We start from the raw sequence: 20,459 nt of genomic DNA on the forward strand, positions 1-20,459 counted from the left end.
GAGTGTATTAACATCGAAGAGAAGGAGAGATTTGACGCACCTGACTTCAGTGCCACTGTTCTAGATGGTGCGGCTACAATGTGCATTCTTAAGGTCGGTAAATCTAAGATGTTTCAAGACTACTTCCACCATGTTTTTAAACCATATATAAATTATGTGTTGAAGACCGTAACTCGAGTAGATGTCGTCTTTGATACGTACAAGTCCACTTCTCTTAAGAGCGATACTAGGCAGAGAAGAAAATGCAATAGAGGCGTTTACATACGTGTTCGGCCATCTACTCAAGTTCCTAGAAATTTTAGTGACTTTCTGAAAGAAGGCAGTAACAAAGAACAGTTATTTACGCTTCTAGCGGAGCTGCTCATCCAAGAAATATATTATGGTAAAAAGTTGTGTGTACTGTTGGCGAGAATGTTGTGACTTCATCCTTAGTGCTAGATGTTAGTGGTATTTCACTATCATGGCATGAGAAAGCAGATGGACGACTTATGTTACACGTCAAACATGCAGCTGAGCATGGTCACAGAAAAGTATGTATTCGAACAGTAGACACAGATGTTGTAGTAATTGCGATCGCTGTTTTTAGCAAGATACAGCACCTTGATGAACTATGGACTGATTATGGATGTGGAAAGTTCAGGCACTATATCGCAGTTTATGATATCCGCTCCCGCCTATGTCTCCAGATCCAGAAAAATCTACCTGCATTTCATGCTTTTAGTGGGTGTGACACTGTGCCTGCATTCTGTGGAATATTCAAACGAACGGCGTGGAAAGCATGGATGCAGTACAGAAAAATGGATTTAGCATTTCAACATATGTACCAAATGGGTTTTGAGGTAGAGGAAGAGGTGCTTGCTGTTATTGAGCGGTATGTCGTCCTCTTATATGATAGAACGTCTCACTTGAATAATGTAAATGAGTGTAGACGGATACTGTACACGAAGAAAAATCGCGCAATAGAAAACATACCAAATACGAAGAATGCACTTATTCAGCATATAAAGCGTACTGCTTTTCAAGCAAAACTATGGCACAATTGTACAAATCACGAATATATGACACCAGATCCAGACAGCTATGGATGAAAACGAAGTGATCAGTATACACCTATTTGGGCAACAATTCCAGACATACCCAAAAGTTGTAAGCAACTCGTTGCATATTCTTGCAAAAAGCGCTGCTCTACATGCAAGTGTATGAAAAAGAGTTTACCATGCTCCCAACTGTGCACATGCGAAGGACACTGCTCTACAGCTGATTTTTCGTAAAATTAAGTTCAAACTGTTCACAACTTTTTCATTTATTAACTATTATAAATGCACTTAATAAATGTAAATGTATTTGTTTCAGTAAAGCAACTTAAAAATATTCTAATAAACTGAGTCACCTCTGAAACCTATAAATAGACATGAATTGTACACATGTAGCGCTTTTACTCCCTGATTTATGCTCAGCTTGAGCCTTATACGTCGGCCATTTTTGAAAATTGCGGCTTCCGGCAATCAAGCATATATCTCACCATTCCAAAAACTATTCCAATCAACTCAGCGACCTCGAAAACCTATAAATGGACACCAAATTTATACTTGTAGGACTTTTACTCCCTGATTTACTTCCATAAATAGCCTTATAGACCCGCCATCTTTAAAAATGGCGGCTTTGTCATTCATTATGTATTTTACATGTTAAGAAACTATTCCAATCGACTCAGCGTCATCAAAGACCAATAAATAAACACCGATATTGCTCATTTGAGATACTTGCACCTGACTTACACCCACACTTTGTGGTACAGGGCGGCCATTTTGGAAAATGGCAGCCACGACCACCCTAGACCAGGGAAAACCTGTGTCCCAGTCTTTTTCGATTTCTTATGACCTATACTTACTGCGCTGAAAAGGACAGACTGGTATCCGGAAGTGAAATATTTTTTCGCTAAGCTATCCCACTAAAGTTATCATTTTCACATATATTAATTATTTTGTTGAGGATATATTTATTATCGTTATCTTGATAATTTTGTTACAATAAATTGTTAACTATTTTGGAAGTTTGGGGATTTACAATTCTCAGGATGGTATTAGATCCTTACCCCACTAATTAGGTACTCATAAAAAAAAGTGTTTTGCATATAAGGTTAAAGAATATTGGAACGGGCTGGTCTACCGAGGTAGAGGTTTACATGTCGCGCTGAATTATGTATGTTGTGGTTATTCGCAACAGTCTTCATTATTCGATTAAAAAAGAACCAATGAAGTGTTTTACGTCGTTTTTTTTTAAATCTAGAGGGATTGTAGAACACGTTATGTATAGTTTCACACCTTCCTGCTTCGAGACATAGGAGGTGATGACGTCATAACTTAAAAACGTATTTTTTGTCAGGCCTATTTTTATTACTTTTTTGGCGAGCTTACTTTTTCACCTAGAAGACTGAAATTTAGTAACAAACATTCAGCCCACCGAGTAGTATTTATTAGATTTTTCTTCAGATCTCTGCGTTAGCACAAGGGGGATCCACAGGGGCTAAAAGGCAAATAAAAGAGATTTTATTTACCTCAAAAATCTTTTTCACGATTTTCCTGATTCAGATACATGATGAAGACATGTGAAGGGTCCGTTTAAAAGGCAGTTCTATTCTGAAGATAATAAAGGGCGAACTATGATTCTAGGATAAATAGGGATGTCTCAGGGAATGTTCTTCCTGAGATCAAGGTCTTTTGCAGTAATCTGGGGCATTGTGGGGATTATTGATATTTTTTCCGTCCCTACTGTTCAAGATAGAAGCTTGAAATTTAGTTCATCTCTTAGTGTCTTCCAGTTGAGTTTTAGGTCTCTGCGTTAACACACTGGGTGTCCAGAGGGGCTCAAAATAAAAAAAAAATATTTTTAAAGAAAATCCCAATTTCTCTCAAAATTTCCCGCCTCAGGGACATGATAAGATGTGAATGGTACAGTCCGCAGCAAAAAACCTGCAACATGAGGATTACATTTATTGTGAAACTACGCCTAACAGCCCAGGGAATCAACATAACGTCTAAGTGGCACGAATCACGCCAGGAGAAACCTCGGCGTCCTCCCCTGAACACTTATTTTGAAGCAAAAGACTCCGTCGTTTGACAATAAACTTACATGCTCATGTTGCAGTTTTTTTTTTTTTTTTTTTTTTTTTTTTTTTTGCTGCGTACTGTGCCATTTGAGAGGTTGCTCTGTTGTGAAAAGAAAACGAGGTATGAACAATGATCCTACAATAAATAGAGATGATGCTGTAGCCGCTTGACTGAAAGTCTAGAATTTACCTTAAAAAGCCGGAATCTATAAGGGTTAAGCATTTTATACTCGTTTAGTATAAAGTTATGTTTCTTTAAGTCTTCCTTTCTTGTGTGTATTGGTATCTCCTTTCTCTGATTGTATCTTCAACAAAGATGAGATCACCTGATAAATATCTGGACCCAGTGAATAGAATTGTTCATTGTAATGTTTGTGAAATGCTTCCGCCCGATTTTGAAAAAGTGAATAATTTTCTCCATTGTAGCAAAGTTTTGCTTTGGTAAATTTATTAAGGTATTTTGTTAACGTCTGTTTTTCCCTGGTCATATAATAGGATACTTGTTGCAATAATATGTGCGATAGAATAATTTTAAATTACAATACTATTAATATGATACAACGATGTGCGTAAACTACTTCCTCATACTAATTACACTGCATTCCAATATAATCCTTGCAAAATTACACGAATTACTTATTAGTTATGGAATCTATCAATAAATATGTTAAATCACCTTCCTAAATCTAGTTAGAATATACTATTAGAAACAGTATTATGTAGCTCCCTGCTAGTTTTATTACAGACCAGAGATGAATGCTTTACCACTGAGCCACCTTTGACTTTACATGATTAAGAAATGTCCCAAACAAAAACCACAAACAGAGTTCTTAATGTTTTCTTTTGTTTTCTTATTCTTCAGGGAGTATTAAGTGGAAAGTCACTTTTCTCTTCTGTATTTGATTTCTAAGAGACTATTGCCTCAGAAATGTTGTTTCAATATGGTATCTGGTAGAAGAAAGGAGACCCACCATATATTTGTGTTTTAATATTATTATTATTATTATTAATAATAATAATAATAATAATAATAATAATAATAATAATAATACGCTGGTAACGTTGGGCTTGTGAGACCCAAGCCTTTACAAAAAACAGTCATAAAATTTTTCTTGAAAAACCCTGATAAATAATAAAGATATGCCAAGGAAATACGGTCATGCCACACAATATTGATTTCCTTGCTTGGGGTCCCGGGTTCGATCCCAGCTCCCGCCAAGTGAACTTTATGGTGGACAAACATCGTGTGTGTGGGTTTTCTCGGGGTTCTCCCGTTTCCTCCCACTTTCTTCATTCCACCCTTTCATTCATTACTCATCATCACCGTCTCCTTTAGCCTAATCGACATAACCGCGGGACGTAGAACTCAAAGATTTCATTTCATTTTTTTAAATTTTATTAATGAAACTATATTGATAAATGACAGATTGTAAGGAATTTATCTGACCATTCCAAAAACTGTTCCAATCAACTCAGCCACCTCGAAAACCTATAAATGGACACCAAATTTATACTTGTAGGACTTTTACTCCCTGATTTACTTCCATAAATAGCCTTATAGACCCGCCATCTTTAAAAATGGCGGCTTTGTCATTCATTATGTATTTTACATGTTAAGAAACTATTCCAATCGACTCAGCGTCATCAAAGACCAATAAATAAACACCGATATTGCTCATTTGAGATACTTGCACCTGACTTACACCCACACTTTGTGGTACAGGGCGGCCATTTTGGAAAATGGCAGCCACGACCACCCTAGACCAGGGAAAACCTGTGTCCCAGTCTTTTTCGATTTCTTATGACCTATACTTACTGAGCTGAAAAGGACAGACTGGTATCCGGAAGTGAAATATTTTCCCGACTTCGGAGGTTTAGCTATCCCACTACTTGGAAAGCTTTAAATAGTGCAAAACAATTCCAGCCTTGAACTTGGAACGAATAATTTTTGTGGGATTCAAAGCAAACGAAGTTTTAATTTAATTTTCTTACTTTTTTTCACAAAAATGGTTTACATATCCTTACGCTTTTAAATATGAAATCCTCCTTCAAAGTTCCGAAATAGAAGAGGGTTTATGTTCAAATTTTAAACCTGATTTATCTCTTAGCTTAAGTATTACTTCTTCGTTTTCTGCCATTAAATTTATGAGACCAAATGAAAGCTTGAATTTTAAGAAGGAAAATGAATAGTGTCAATGACTGAATCCTCTATAAATTTAGAATAAAAGCAAAATTCCAAGAGAGGATAAACATAGAGGAAACTTCCACTAACTCACCCACTTCTTCCTTGAATCACACATTACAGTTATAGCTTATGAGGCTCCTAAAGATGGTAATAACTTACTCTTAATTTTTAAATCAAATACCTGTTACGCCAATTAAGTATTATTTTCACCTTCATTTGCACTCTTTTAAGTCTTCCAAAACCATAGAGCCCAACGAAACTAATTCTCAACAGTTATTTCATTAATGTATAATACTATATCACGTTCCCATTTTCTTATTAAGCACTGCAATTTGTCCCCTACATTACACTCGCCAAACTTCCAATCAACAGGAAGGGCATTCCGTGATCCACGAGGAGGAAGCCTTTGCTATGACGTCAGTTACTCACTCTCACAGCTGGTTTCGGCAGCAGCTCACTACGTAGTAGCGTGCCAAGTCAGACTTGCCACCTACTTTTACGGAAACATTGAAATGGGGTTTCGTTTACAAATATCTTTCAATACAATGATAATAATTAATCGTAAAAAGACGCTACTTTAGTACCTGAAAATAGGTACTAGTGTATTGACTAACGTTTATATCTGTGAAATATTAAAACTTTTATTGTATAAATTAAAGTACCACAAACTTTCGTGTGAGTATGTACAGGAACCGAAAAAACTATAAACATAGTTTATTGTTGAAATAACAACTCCACAATGCATAAACTTTCAAATGCATAAACAACTCCACAATAGTCTTAAAGGATGTGTGACATCCTAGTTGTTTATGTATTTGAAGACAGAGAAAGTATTTCTCTGATACATATAAATACTTCCCAAAATTTTGCGGTGGGTATTCGAAAGAAGACGGAAGGACGACTCGCTTAAGTCGTTACCACCGAGAAATGAGAATTCACTTAGGACGAAGACTTCTATGTAAGTTAACCTCTTTTTAGTGGAATTTTGTCTTGTATGAGAATGTATTTAAAAGTGTTCTCATGGAGGTCTCGTGATAGGCCTACTAAATACCAGATCCTTCAGACCTTGGTAATTCTATAAAAGTAAAACTTTAATTGTCTTTAAGACAGCAGACATTCTTTTAGTGCACTAAATAATCAAAATAACTAAATATTTGAATTATTTATTTACTGGTTTATATTTTGAATATCTCTGCAACATTTGTAATAATATGTCTTGTTAATAAGTCAATTTGTGATCTAATAAATGCACGTCAATTTGAATTTCTTTCATAGACATTTGAAATCTTAATTTACAATCAAAATGTAAAACCACTATACTACCAAAACAAAATCAATATCTATCTCAATTAATAAATCTTAGAATCGATACACTAGAACTCCAAAGGGTTAAAGGTGATACATGTTCAGAGTATGAGACAAGAAAATGTTAACATTTGGATTGTAAAATTTGTAGGTAACATGGCTTCTTGTATCTACTGATCAAATTATATTTAGTTAATGCAGGGGTGCCCACAAGGGGGGGCTATGACGCAAACTGCGTCATTGAAATATTTGGGGGGGGGTAAAAATCTATATAAATATGTTTGATGGGGGGGGGTAAAATTAATCGAAAAGAAGATTTTTTTCATGGAAGAACACCTACGGATAGACAGTTGGGGGGTGCGTCATGGACATAAGGGGGGGTGGGCACCACTGGTTAATGTTCAATATAATATGAATTTTATTTCTAATTTCTGTTTTATCCTAGTTTGAAGGAAAACCTTCTTTGCGCACAGATTTTAAATCTACCATTGTGGCAAAGTTGGACAAAAATTTGTGTTCAGAAAGGCCAGCAGAGATTTGTGCGCAATTCGGGATCTACACTGTGCGCAATCAGTTGCTCCCCTACGAGGGTGAGAATCAAAATAAGATCAACAGAGTGGTTATTTAAGTACATCGGATTCAACACCTCTTATTCTATTCAGTTCGGCATATCATCGGCTCGAACTTGAAATATTATTTTATATGGGGAATCCATATGTAGTATCACTAATCGACTCTAATATATATATATATATATATATATATATATATATATATATATATATATATATATATATATATATATATATATATATATATATATATATATATATATATATATATATATATATATATATCAGTCAACCATTCCATACATGTTAGAAATATATATAGATATATACACTACTTCAGGATTATACCAATCAAAAGAACGACAGCTTCAACGTCAACGCTTAATTTCCTTATTTGCATTTTATTTAGTTAGTTCAATAGATAAAACGCCTGCACATATATATCAGAACAAGGAGATGATCACATTATGAAGTGAGGTAAGAAGGAAACAGTTGAGTGGACCCGTAACAATCTTACTCGTACATATTTATTATTATATCCATGTCACAATAACCTCAAACAATTTATAGTATTATCTAGTAGTGGAGCACGAACAGAATCTTTATATTTAACTGTTCATCGAACTCAATGTACCGGAGGAATGGGACTTTTACACCTTGTTCAGTCGCTTTACTGTTTCCTTTTTCTCGGAAATTATAATATGTGCATTAGATAGTTGAGCACCCGGCAAATATAGCTTTTGGACCGGGCAAATATATACTCCCTAGAATGTTCGGATATACGGAACAAAATGAAATTATTTTCCCATGTTTATAATACGCTACAATTAAACCTTACCTTACAAAATGTATTTGGAAATTGTACAAAATTAATATAGAACTCAGGATATTAATTGGTCATTATTGAAAAGTGCTTATTCATGAGAAACCGGCTTTTTCCTAGTCCTCAAAATAAATTAAATTTTAGTTGCTGATGGAAAATATTATTATTATTAATATTATTATTATTATACATGTACTTCTAAACTATACTGCGCATAAGCGTCAGAACTCTTTCTGTCTGTTGACAGATATCAGAACAAAAGCGGTAAGATACATAAAGCAGTTTCTTGCAATCGATTCAGCGTCCCAAGAATAGGTTTCATCTCCGTTAACCTATTATTCAACCCAGGTTCAACGTTTTCAGCTGTAGAACAAAGACTGTATTTGTTTGTTGACAAAAGAAAATTAACTAAAAATGAAATAACAGAAATGAACCATAGATCGGGTCGGCAGATGGTCAACTGAAGATAAAAACAAGTCCTTTACTATGACGTTAATGAATTACCTCCACGAATCAAATCTCACAATATTTCAGTTACTAAATTTTTAAATGTAAACAAATACTATACAATGTGAAATTATAAGGTTCAAACTGGGGGGAGGGAATTGAAAAATTAAAAAAATCTAGACAAGGAGAGAAGAAAGAACAGAAAAGGAAAAGAATAGAAAAGAACACTACACCTACGAAAGATAAGTGGTCGAGGTCGAATTTACATATATAACATACTGTAGCCAAATATTCTATTCTATGCCAGAAGGGTTCGGCTTACCAAATAAATAGCTAAAAAAACAAATAACCTCAAAGTGACGATGCAATTCCAGTTGGCCGAGCCCTTGAGGTCTCCGAAATATATCGGAAGGCTGGTGACGTCTCTAATGTAGAATTTCAAAAAAAATATTCATCCGACCCCTAAGGAAACTAAGAGGTTTAAGAACAGAGTGGGAAACTAGAGTAGACTTCGATAAAACTAGAGAAACCTACTAAGAATTCACCAAAATTAAAAAAAAAATTAAAAATTTAAAAAAAAAATCTAATTTGTACTGGCGCTGTTAACAGGCAAATTGCACCAGTAGCGTACCCATACGCAAGATCCACCAAGTCTTGAAGCGTCTATTAAATTTCACAATTACCTAATTTAAGACTAAAGGAGAATGAAAATGTGGCGGGGGGAAAATATTGACGCCTGGGTACGGTAATAATAAGGTTTTACTGTAATTATTTATTGAATTTCTTATCCTTATCCACTTTCTTTCTAATTGAGAGCAATTGAAAATGTGAGTTAACAGGTGACGCGAAAAAAAAAATTCTAAGTTGAATAATTTTATCCAACTGAATGTAAATATTTCATCGAACCATATTTCCGGACGGTAGCTGTATTCTATAATTATTCTAAAAATGCTTCAACTGTCAACCATATAACTCTATTCCCCCTGTTAGACCGCTTTCTCGATGTTCATATGCAGAGGTAAACAAATCTCCCCCAAACTATGACGTGGGAATGTAGCCGTCTGTTCACACACGCCCCTTCACAAAAGACCTCGGTGTGAAAATCAATACTCGAGATAATGATAATCAGGGCCCGGATCTTGTTGACAAGTCAACTTTTTTCTGTTACGCATAGGACGAGGCAAGTTGAAATAAAAACGTTATTCATGAACTCGAGGTTCTAAAAATATATCCTTTTAGGGTCAACATTTGGTCACTTTTTGCCGTTTTGAAGTTTCAGGTCATTTTTCAATATTTCAAGGTAACTTTTAGGTCACTTATGGTCTACATAAGGAAATCTTAAAATGAACACTGTTTACGGATTTGAGGAACACGAAGTTAAATGATCTCTTTTTCTCCTTTCTGACTATTGGGGTGGAAAACTGCATTCCTAACAAGCTAATGAGCACTAAGCTGTAGCTGGTTGATGAGGGGTGGGGGTTGGTAGGTTGTAAAACAGATGGATTTGGGTTGTAGACCACATAAGATATGATCAGGTGAATAACTAAAAATAAATTGGAAGGCGTTCAAAGATTTTAAACTTTTTTATATATATTATTCTGTGTATACAGTCTACACTTGTAAACTTTGATTCCTAGTGTCAAACTTGTACTTCACTTGTACTTCCTAGTTTCAACTCGCGAGTGAATTGACACTTTCAGTATTTACAATACAGTACAATGGACTGATCATTTAACACAACGTTTGATCAATGGGCTGCAGCTAACTGAAACAAAACTTTTGAATATGACAGAAATATTTAAAACCCAATAGATATTCAAAAATGTCCATGTTTAACGAAGTAAAAGTTTAAAAAAATTCAAGTTTAAAGTCAATTTTTATAAATTTTAGGGTCATTTTACAGGAATTTTAGTGTCATTTGATAGGTCACTTTTTAGAAAAGTTTAGGTCAACAAGATCCGGGCCCTGATGATAATAATAATTATATAATACAACGTTTATCATCATATCACATTAACGAAAACATCACATATATATTTTATATATTTAGAGGTGCCTACTCTTTCATCAACATCTACTCAATATATATATATATATATATATATATATATATATATATATATATATATATATATATATATATATATATAATTCACGTAGACTCGATAAATACTATAGCGACGACTAATCAGTATTTAGCACCCTATACTTTATATTAACAACTGTTCAAATCAGTCACGTACATTTTACTTACTTATATTCCACTAAGATCAATAAAATCGAAGTGTTGATTAACGCACGGAAATCCCTTGTGAACCCAAGACCTTTCTATCAGCCAAACCTAATACATTACACCCCACAGTTTGGTAAATTAAATGTTCACACGAATGAAAAGCAGAATTATCAATACTAACTATCAATTAAACACAATTCGTCTCAACGGCAACAATGGATTTTTATTCTGCGGTTATGAATTAAAACTAGCATTAATGTTATAGTCAGATGAGGAATACTGAATTAGGCTATATGGCTGAACTGTGTTAAGAAACTAAGTGAAGTTTATTTTTGTTGATATTATAGCCATCTGACTACATGCGCTATTGATATTTTCGGAGATGTTGTATTAATAATTGAACTAGCTACCAGGTTTTTACTTTGGACGGAAATAATATGGTTTATGAAATAATTACGAATTTCACTCTAATTCAGTTGGTTCTAGATCACTAAGTGAGTAACCAGAACTGAAAACAATGGTTGGAACGGTGTTTCATCGCTGTGGCGTTGTATTTACTAAATTGTGAATTCTCCTTGTGCTATTCAAAATTACTAACTATTGACCTACAGAAATGATTGTTTTGACGGATCATTATAAATTTTCGGTTATCAACGAAACACTGTCCAATTATACACATAAAATCACTCACTCATCTACACACTGCAGCTAAACTACATGTCACAACTACATTACTATGACTAATACACATAACAAGACACATGTAATTAACTTTATCACTACCCCCATTGGCAGTCAATATAAAAAGTTATTTTACCAGATTTTATCAATTATTAGTTGGCTCTGTATAGGAAAAACTGAAAGGGCAACTGGGTCAGGAACTGAATGACCCTGTTTACATCACTGACCAATTAATGAACTATTGGAATAATGGGAGTAATGTTTACTAAACAGAACGGAAAATTTGGTTTAATATACTGTAATTAACCCATGGCTGTCGTGGACGCGGATTTCAATCCGAAAGCGAGCTGAAGCCCCTAACTAAATTTACTCGGACATTTTTAGTAATAACCTAACTACACACAAAACATTGAAAATACGCCATGAATCTACCTATCTACATATAGGGCCTACATATACACACGAACTAAACTATGTTTGGGCAGGCCCCCGTGGATAATAATGTTGATTCTGGGAGGGTATAAAGGAAATTTCATAGGGTAAAGCACTAGTTTCACACTGTCTTCATTTCACAAAATCACTTCACAAAAGAATCCTGCCCATGATTCGATGACTGCGGAATATGGCGTCTGTCGTGCAACTTACGGTATTTAACTACATTTAGTCTATTTTCACTTTTGAAATTTGTACTTAGTGATACTTAGTGAAATTTCTACTGTTCCTGACGATCTTATATATGTCTAATAACTATTTTACCTCAATATTTCAGCTTCTTAATCTCAAAAAACTATAATTTCTTGCGGAGCTCAAGATTAGGTGGCATCTCTCTTTGCCGACGTCCAGTGTAGGAATACCAACTCGCGGCCTTTTCACACCGCGTCGGTAAATAGCGCCAATCAAAACGTAGAGAATTGGCGGTGAGAATAAAAACCGAATAACAATTTGGTAAAATCTGGTTACAACTGGATTTTAGGAGGATCAAGGTATGTCCGACGAGGTGGAAGGGGGCCTAAAATATCCTTCCATATTTGGATTGGTGACTTTATACCGAAAAAGTTTACCCAATAGTGGGCCTATATTTTCAAATAGTAGTAGAGCAATGATTTTCAATTCCCGTTCGTCGGAAATACACTTGCCTTGAAATTATCATGAAATAGTGTAAAATAAAACTATTTCTTCCCACATATAATTTCCACGGAACTGGATAAAAAAATATTAATGTTAATTATGATTGCAAACGCAAAAGTATTTTATACGAACCGAAACATGGAAAACAAATTGCACGGTACACTCAGGGTAAAATGTTGATTCTCTCCCAATAAAATCTTAGATATACATACTGTAAATACTGTGACAGCGCGTCACAACTGTATTTCCCGTAATTATCCTATTGAAACTTTCTATAGTGTGTTGTGTAAGGAATGAAGATATTTTCAGATACTGGTACGTTTGTTCCGATGTAGCCAACAAGAAAGAAATAATAGAGACAAAACAGATAATTTTCCCCTAAAATCTGGAATTAAAATTTTCTGTAGCTGACAACACTGCTACCAGACGACAGATCTTAAATTAAACATTGGTACACTACTAATATATCCTACAAGTATTATGACGATATTTAAGGAACAAAGCTTCTAATTACCAAAAAAGTATTACGTTAAACAGAAAAGAAGGGAAAAACTAGAAAAATCAAGGGTTAGAACCTAATTACGAATTTTTCGTGCGTCCCCTAATTACCCCATTATAACGATCTGTACTTGCGTTGGTATGTAAGGACAAATGTAAGATTGGCGTAAATTGAATTGCACACGGGCATATAGGTACGGATTTCTAAACAAAAATTTCGAATTTTTTGCCCAAATTTTAGGAAATTTTAATGACCAGTCTTAAGGAGGTCTTTTAACAACGAAGGAAGCTACAGGGGAAAAGAATAAAGGAAATTCGAAATTAATTCAACACCAAAAGAAAAAGAAATTAATATGATAAACTATGGTCCAATCATATTTGGCAAGAATAATATCCCGATATCTTAATTAGTGTCCACACAGGAGCGGATTAAAAGTGACACACTACATTTAGTCTATTTTCCAACTCGGTACACTCGGTACTAGTACACTCGGTAGCCAACTGTGCCACCGAGTGTACATTTGATTACATTTTTTTGACTACTAATGCGTGTTGTTGTTGTTGTAGTTATAGTCTCGACTAATAATAATATCGTTGTTGTAAACAACAACTTTATAAGTAAAGTTCTCTCTCCTTTTTACATCTTAGTTGCAACACTGTTGGTAGAAATGCAGGGTATTTCAAAATGAATATCGGGGTTTTAAGTCTTCGTAGTACTTATTACATTTTACGTACAATTATAAGGAATGCATCAAGTAAAAGAGCAACTTAAACAGTCTTTGCTACAAGTGTTCGATGTGAGATTCATTCGTCAGAGGACACACATCTAGTCGATAGGCGAGAAAGGCCCATAAACTTTCCGCCATATGGCACAAAACACATTCAATTTAGGGGAGTCTCGTTTCAACTGTACCATCTCCTGAGGATTTGTTGACGACCAGATGCAAACATTATGAGTGTTCACATTAGCTCTTAGGTGAAATGTTGATTTTCACTGAAGACGACACGATCCAGAAAATCTTCATTGTTATGCAGCAATATTTCACTTGCGAAATTGGCACGTAAACCGTAGTCTGTAGGCTTTGGACCTGTAACAACTGCATACGATAAAGAGGTAGTTGCAAGCGTCTCGTTAATATTCTTCACACAGACGGTTGCACTGTAACTACAGATTCAGTCTTTATTAAAACACAAAAAGCGTTCTGCTCTATGGTCTCCGTCTTTGCTACTTGCTCTTTCTAACGGCAGACAGAAGAAACAATGCATGCGTGCGTACAAAACTGTTTGAATTGCTTTTTCATTTCATATAATATTTATAATTGTAAGTTAATTGTAATATATATTACAAAGTTTCAAAACTCTAAAATTAATTTTGAAACACCCTGCATTACTTCAAATTGTGTCATCCTATATTCATGTCTTGTATATACATATCATCAGGGCCGGTCCTAGGCAATTTGTCGCCCTGTGCAATGGCATAATTTCCCGCCTTTCCCTTTCTCCAGAAAGAACAAAACCTTAAAAGTTATAATTTTAAGTATGCTACTCCAGCATGAACAACGAAAGGGAGAATAGGTGCAGTGGCACTCAGAAAGGCTAAAATACTTACTAAAAATGCAATCCCGTTGTGTCTGTTTTTTCTTTAAATATTAATCTATTATGTTAGTGAAAGATAAAGCAAACAACTGCAGAGGAAAGATGGTAATTCTTTTTATAGAATTCAATATCGAGCTTCAATCTCTATGCATCAGTTTACAATTCCAGTGCAACTAGATCTATCATCTTTATTTCTTGATTTTTCTTCTACATCTGTTAACATTTTTTTAAAAAAAAAATGTTTCATATTTATGAATGCAGTATTCAAAAAGGTCAGCTTAATGTAACTACCATCATCATGAAATCTATTTCCAACAAAAATATTTAATTTAACTAATATACTTATGACAGATTTTGCCGTACCCTCCAAACTTGCCGCTCCATGCAAATGCACGTGTTGCATATATGGTAGAGCCGACTCTGCATATCATATATAAATAGTCGACAAATTATTTGTATATGATATTTAGAAAAACACTATTTGGTAATTTAGTATAGGTTTTATCTTTAGAAAAGTTATTTGAATTTTATACTGTTCGTGACATTATTTTCGTACTTATTAAAGGCCTGCTTTCACGAAAAAGAATTTCATTTCCACTTTTATTTCTAAGTTGATATTGATGAAAACTGCTGAAACCCAAATTGTTAGTTGGTATGCTATACATATAAATTGTAAAATATTTGTAGCGTATCAATATCTAGCGTTTAATTTATGTTGCATTTTACTGTGATTAAACCTACATAAAAATATTTTATACTTAAATAGACGTAAGATGCATTACAAATGACTATTTGAAAAAAAAACGAAATTTAGAGAAAAAGGGGAGGCAATGTTGTTTTTCTAAAAAAATACGTACATTTATGAAAAAATACAAACGGATGTTTTTCTATTTGCAGCACTAGTAACGGTATTCTTGATTTCGCTTTAAAATGAATGAAACCATGATGTGTTTTTGATACTGTGATCCTAAGAAAAAGTCTCCATTTGTACAACCATCCATCTCTGACCGTTTGGCCACTGTAGAGCTTTTTTTTTTAAAAAAAAATAGAAGGTAACGTTATTCTGAATTTCAGTGTAATTGATTGAAACTGCGATATGTAGTATACATTGTGATCCTGAGAAAACGTCTTAATAGGCATACACCACCAATAACTGACAGTTTGGCCAGTACGAGGCCACTTTTTTGAAAGCACCGGGCCGAAGATAGTGATATGCTGGATTTCAGTCAAAATGACAGAAACTGTGATATGTTGTAGATATTGTGATCCTGAGAAAAATTCTTAATAGACACAACCACAAGTCACTAAGCGTTTGGTCACAACAGGGTTACTTTCTTGAAAACAGCCAAGTGTAACGATGTTCTGGATTTCCGTAAGAAAGAGTAAATTTGTGATATGTTGTAGATCTCATTTTTTTTTTGTGAGAAAAAGTCTTAATGGACACAACCATCAAGTGTTGACTGTATGACCACTACAGGTCCAGATTTCTGAAAACAGCCGGGTATAACGATATGTTTTATTATATTCCCAAAATCATTAAACGATGAAAAGTTTAAAATTATTAAACACTCATATACTTCGTGATTTCTCCTTGTAAAAATTCTATTAAAGATCAAGATTAACAATACGATACAACCACGAAAAACAACACATCCTACGCAAACGGATTTTTCAGTGGCATCAAAATATAAAAACCTTCAAAGTGATAATATCAAGCTTATTCAAGGTGATGGTGTCAAAACATATAAGTTAAAATCTTTCAAGGTGTCTATTTTAAATTGATAAAACATATTTTCCAGCATAAACAGCGCCTTGCTAAAACTAAAACAGTTTTTGTGATACTATAAAACCAGGCATTTTAAAAAATTATCATCATTCGACCTACACCTGCTAAGAGTGTGGTATGGTATATTCATTCTGCATCCAGAGGAACCACCCAGGATTGACAGCGGTGATGGAAGGCCTGTGTTTGTAAGTGTATGCTTTGCTCTAATGAACTTTTGCATGACATAAATGTCGTGAAGGAGGACTACGTGACATTAAAAACACACGAGAATATCAGGGATTTCTCCTTGATAGACCCCAACCATTGTACTACTTATATTTCACATCATAGTTTTGTAAATATTGTTTGTATCTATATCGTTTGCATTTATGGTGACGGTTTTAATAAATACCACAAATGTATGACTTGTCCTTTTATTAGCATTCTGATTACTTAACGTAACAATTAATTGTTGCTATATTCAGTAACATATTAGTATCATATTAGTTTTATTACGGTGTAAGTGAATGAAACTGTGATACGTTGTAGATATCATCATCCTGAGAAAAGTTGTATATTGCTTCCAGGGTTTTCCTTTGCCCTTTAAGATGAACATCGGAATGTTATCTATGCTTAAATGATGATAGACGCTACTCTCCATATCCCTTTTCCTGGTTGTTGGATAGGATTTCTCGTGGCTTCATACAATTCCACCAAAAATCCAGAATATCACTACATACAACTTTCTAATGTTTTAAGAAATGTGATCTTATTGGTGGTTGTGTCCATTGTGACGTTTTCTCAGGATCACAATATCTAAAAGATATCACGGTTTCAACCAATTCCAACGAAATTCAGATCTACCTTCTGCTGTTGTCAAAAAACGTGGTCCTTAAGTGGTCAAATGGTAAGTGATAGGTGGCTGTGTCCATTGAAACTTTTTCTCTCGATCCAATATTAACAACGTATTATGGCTTCAAGCAATTTCACCGAAATTCAGAATACAGTTATCTTCTACTGCTTTCAATAAAAGTGGCCTCGTAGTGGCCAAACGATCAGCAACATATCACAGTTTCATGTAATTACACCGAAATCCAGAACACTGTTACCTTCTGGTCATCTAACCTTTACCTCAACGGCTCAAGCGTTGAGCTAGCAGTTAAAAACTCCATCACTTCGCTCCTAATTAATCTAAAGAGTTTATTTAAGTGTATATCTCTTTAGGAGGGATCAAACCTTCCAACAGTGTGCATTTCGTTTACTTCGGGTGTCCAGCAGCAGAAGGGTAGGGAGAGAAGTTAGATGTACTAGTTCCTCCACACCTCAGCAGTGGGGGATGGAGACTCTCCCTCCAAAGGAGCTAGAAGCCCTCCAAAGGTATCAATAAAGATAAATAAACATCCCAACTAATGATACCCTATGTATGGTCACGACAAATAACAGTAGTAGTAGGGACCGACGTTGGTGCAACTGACTCAGCAAAAATTTTTGTGACGTCATAGGTCAAAGGTCAATGACCTTGGCCCGGGGTCAATGTCCTAGGGGTACCTAGGACCACCCCCTCTAAATTTTGACAGGGTTACCTTGGTCCACCCCCTAAATTTTGGCAGGGGTACATAGGACCATCCCCCTTAAATTTTGGAAATTGCCAAATCTGAAAATTTGGTGTGGTAGCCTAGGACCACAGTATGTACCTCTATCCGTATTGGGGGTCTATGTCGTTCCCTTTCATGGGTAAAAAATTGCCAAAAAGTCAAATTTCGGGGGTTTTTGACCTAATTTATCCCCTTTGATGATGTATTATTACCTTATATAGTTATATGGGCGTATACAGGGGTCGATTACCTTTCATAAGAGATGGGTATATTAATGCACCCCTTGAAAAATTTGGGAGGGGTACCTTGGCCCACCCCTTAAATTTTGGAAATTGACCAATTTAACATTGGGTATTATAGGACAGGACCCTAATATGTATTATGATAAATTTGGGTGGTCCACTTCATTTCCTTCTAGGGGTACAAAATTGCCAAAAATATAAACGTAAGCAATACGTTATACCACGTGTTTGGTGTTTGGTCGATTTTATCCCCTTTGATGAGGTGTTATTACCTTATATGGTTATATGGTCATGTATAGGGGTCAGGTACATTTGTGCACCCCGGGAGGGGTACCTTGGCCCACCCTTTAAATTTTGGAAATTGCCCAATTTCAACATTGTGTATTATAGTATTGGACCCTAACATGTATTATGATAAATTTGGGTGGTCCACCTCGTTCCCTTTTAGGGGTACAAAATTGCCAAAATTTTAGTATAACCACGTGTTTGGTATTTGGTACATTTTACCCCCTTTGATGAGGTCCTATTACCTTATATGGTTATATGGTCATGTATAGGGGTCCATTATCTATCATAAGACATGGGTACATTGGTGCACCCCGGGAGGGGTACCTTGGCCCACCCCTTCATTTTTGGAAAATGCCCAATTTAAACATTTGGTATTATAGTACAGGACCTCAATATGTATCATGATAAATTTGGATGGTCCACATCATTCCCTTTTAGAGGCACAAAATTGCCAAAATATAAACGTTGTACCACGTGTTTGGTTTTTGGTCCATTTTATCCCCTTTGATGTGAATCTATGATTACAGGGGTCCATTTCCTATCATAAGACATGGGTATATTGCTGCACCCTTCTTAAATTTTGGCAATGGGGGTCCACTGAAATTGTCCAATTGAAGCATAGTACAGGACCTCAATATGTTTCGGTGGTCCTATTGTTAAATTTTTAAGTACAACCACGTGTTCGGTTACTGACTCAATTTATCCTATTTGATAAGGTATGGACGGGTATCCCCTTTCAATTTGGTAGGACCCTTCGGGTGTAGTACAGTCACGTGATCAATGATTTGATTTTGATGCGCGACGAGGTCCCTGGTCAATGTTCTCTCTTTCAAACTAAAAAATCAAACGAAAGTTTTTAAAACAAAAATTGAAACGAAAACATTTAAACAAAAATCTTGAAATTAAAAAATTTTCAAACAAAAAATTTTGAAACAAAAAAATTCAAACAAAAATTTTGAAACGAAAAAATTTTCAACCAAAAAATTTGAAATGAAAAATTTTCAAACAAAAAATTTTGAAAAATAAATTTACAAACAAAAATTTCAAACAAAAAATAATTGTAACCAAAATTTTGAAACAAAAAATTTCAAACAAAAAATAATTGTAACCAAAATTTTGAAACAAAAAATTTTCAAACAAAATTTTTGAAACAAAAATTTCAAAACAAATTTCAAAAGAAAAATTTTTTCAAATAGAATTTAAATCAGTGATCAGCTTTTACGGTTAACCGTTAAACTTTATCCGGTTTTTAACTATTCGAATAACAAATAAACGGTTATCAACTATTCGATTAACAAATAAACGGTTTTCAATTATTCGATAAAGAGATGAACGGTTTTTTCCTTTTCACACCAGTGAGTGCAAGAATTTTTGTATTCGCTTTAAATACGCATCATTTTTGAAACAAGGTGTTAGTGTTCATCATGGATACACAGTGGAAACATCCATTTACCTGTATTCTCGCAGGGCCTAGTGGGTGTGGAAAAACGTATTTTGTGAAGCGATTACTGTCACATCTCCCAACCATGATCAATGCAAAATTTCGTAAGATATACTGGTATTATGCAGAATGGCAAGACGTGTATTCAACAATGCCGGTTCCAGTAGAATTTCACGAAGGACTTCCACGAATGAAAGATTTTCAGCCTCAAGATGGACCACATTTGATTATTATTGATGACCATATGCGAGAAGTGAATAGTGATATTGTTGATATGTTCACAAATGGATCACATCATCGAAATATTAGTGTGAGTTTTATAACACAAAATGTATTTCATCAAAGTAAAGCAAATAGAAATATGAGTTTAAATTGTTCGTATTTGGTGTTGTTTAAAAATCCACGTGACAAGTCATAAATCAAGCATATGAGTTATCAAATCATGCCTGAGCATCCACTGTTTCTACAAGAAAGTTATGCAGACGCAACAAGAAATCCACATGGTTATTTACTGATGGATCTTAAACAAGATACACCCGATGAAATGCGAT

Source organism: Thermobia domestica, chromosome 9 (genome assembly GCF_964235325.1).
Source record: "Thermobia domestica chromosome 9, izTheDome1.hap1.1, whole genome shotgun sequence".
Lineage (NCBI taxonomy): Eukaryota > Metazoa > Arthropoda > Insecta > Zygentoma > Lepismatidae > Thermobia > Thermobia domestica.